Source organism: Heteronotia binoei, chromosome 3 (assembly GCF_032191835.1).
Source record: "Heteronotia binoei isolate CCM8104 ecotype False Entrance Well chromosome 3, APGP_CSIRO_Hbin_v1, whole genome shotgun sequence".
Taxonomy (NCBI): domain Eukaryota; kingdom Metazoa; phylum Chordata; class Lepidosauria; order Squamata; family Gekkonidae; genus Heteronotia; species Heteronotia binoei.
In genome coordinates, this window is record NC_083225.1 from 192017334 (window position 1) to 192019872 (window position 2539).

Genomic DNA, 2539 nt, shown 5'->3' on the forward strand with positions numbered 1-2539 from the left:
GGTCCAGGAAAGTAGGCGTGAAGAACCTCAGCTTGAGACCCTGGAGAGCCATGAATGGGGCTGTAGCTCAGTGGTAGGGCATCTGCTTGGTTAGCAGAAGGTCCCAGGTTCAATCCCTGGCATCTGCAACTAAAAAGGGTCCAGGCAAGTAGGCGTGAATAACCTCAGCTTGAGACCCTGGAGAGTCATGAATGGGGCTGTGGCTCAGTGGTAGAGCGTCTGCTCAGTAAGCAGAAGGTCCCAGGTTCAATCCCCGGAATCTCCAACTAAAAAGGGTCCAGGCAGGTAGGCGTGAATAACCTCAGCTTGAGACCCTGGAGAGTCATGAATGGGGCTGTGGCTCAGTGGTGGAGCATCTGCTTGGTAAGCAGAAGGTCCCGGGTTCAATCCCCGGCATCTCCAACTAAAAAGGGTCCAGGCAAATAGGCGTGAAGAACCTCAGCTGGAGAGCCGTGAATGGGGCTGTGGCTCAGTGGTAGAGCGTCTGCTCGGTAAGCAGAAGGTCCCAGGTTCAGTCCTCGGCATCTCCAACTAAAAAGGGTCCAGGCAAGTAGGCGTGAAGAACCTCAGCTTGAGACCCTGGAGAGCCATGAATGGGGCTGTGGCTGAGTGGTAGCGCATCTGCTCGGTAAGCAGAAGGTCCCAGGTTCAATCCCCGGCATCTCCAACTAAAAAGGGTCCAGGCAAGTAGGTGTGAACAACCTCAGCTGGAGACCCTGGAGAGCCACTGCCAGTCTGAGTAGACAAGACTGACTTTGAATCAGACCCAGGGAGCTTCATATGTTCATATATATGTTCATATATATGTTCATATGGTTATAGGATGGGGGAGACTTGTCTTAGGAGTAGTATGTGCGAAAAGGATTTAGGAGTATTAGTGGACCATACATGACTCAACAGTGTGATGCGGTGGCTAAAAAGGCAAATGCAATTTTGGGCTGTATCAACAGAAATCTAGTGTCTAGATCACATGATGTGATGTATTGCTTTACTCTGCTGTGGTAAGACCTTGTCTGGAGTATTGTGTTCAGTTTTGGGCACTGCATTTTAAGAAGGATCTAGACAAGCTGGAACGGGTCCAGAGGAGGGTGACGAAGATGGTGAGGGGTCTGGAGACCAAGTCCTGTGAGGAAAGGTTGAAGGAGCTGGGGATGTTTAGCCTGGAGAGGAGGCGGCTGAGAGGTGATAGGATCACCATCTTCAAGTCCTTGAAGGGCTGTCATATAGAGGATGATGTGGAGTTTTCTGTGGCCCCTGAAGGGTGGACCAGAACCAATGGGCTGAAATTAAATCAAAAGATCATGTGAAGTGATGGTATTGCTTTACTCTGCTCTGGTAAGACCTCACCTGGAGTATTGTGTTCAGTTTTGGGCACCACGTTTTAAGATGGATTTAGACAAGCTGGAACGGGTCCAGAGGAGGGTGACGAAGATGGTGAGGGATCTGGAGACCAAGTCCTGTAAAGAAAGGTTGAAGGAGCTGGGGATGTTTAGCCTGGAGAGGAGGCAGCTGAGAGGTGATAGGATCGCCATCTTCAAGGACTTAGAGAGTGGAATTATTTTCTGTGGCCCCAGAAGGTAGGACCAGAACCAACGGGTTGAAATAAAATCAAAAGAAACTCCAGCTCAACATGAGGAAGAACTTCCTGACCACTAGAGCGGTTCCTCAGTGGAACTTGCTTCCTCGGGAGGTGATGGGCCCCTGGGTTTTGGCCACTGTGTGACACAGAGTGTTGGACTGGATGGGCCATTGGCCTGATCCAAGATGGCTTCTCTTATGTTCTCATATCTAGGGCAGTGATGCTCTGTATTTTTAGTCCTGGGGGTTACAGTGGGAGGGATTCTGGCCACACTGATGGACCTGCTGATGGCCCCTGGGTTTTGGCCACTGTGTGACACAGAGCATTGGCCTGGATGAGCCATTGCCTTGATCCCGCACAGCTTCTCTTATGTTACCAGTTTGGTGTTGTGGTTAAGTGCCCAGACTCTTATCTGGGAGAACTGAGTTTGATTCCCCCACTCCTCCACATACTCCTGCTGATGCGACCTGGGGTCAGTTACAGTTCTCGCAGAGCAGTTCCTCTCAAGAGCAGTTTCTGTCAGAGCTCTCTCAGCCCCACCTGCCTCACAGGGTGTCCGTTGTGGGGAGGGGAAGGGAAAGGAGATTTGTAAGCTGCTCTGAGACTCCGTTGACTAGCAAAGGGTGGGGTATAAATCCAATCTCTTCTCTTCCTGGGAGGGGGGTGGTTTCTGGAGTTCTCTTACAGTCCACATTCCATGATTTTTTTTGGGGGGGGGGGGACTATTAAGGCAAGCCTTGCAGAGAAGCTGAGGAGGGATACTTTTGCAAAATCAGCCAATCACACATTTTCCCGGCTCTGGGAAGAGCAGGATTCTCAACATCTTGACAGGAAGCTGATGGGGAGGAAACGGTGGGAGGGCTCTCATGAGTCATGGAGGACTCTTGGCTGAACCCAGCGCAGCCTGTGTGCTGCTGGCAAGAGGGAGGAGAGAAACGGGTTTGCCCCTGAATCACAAGC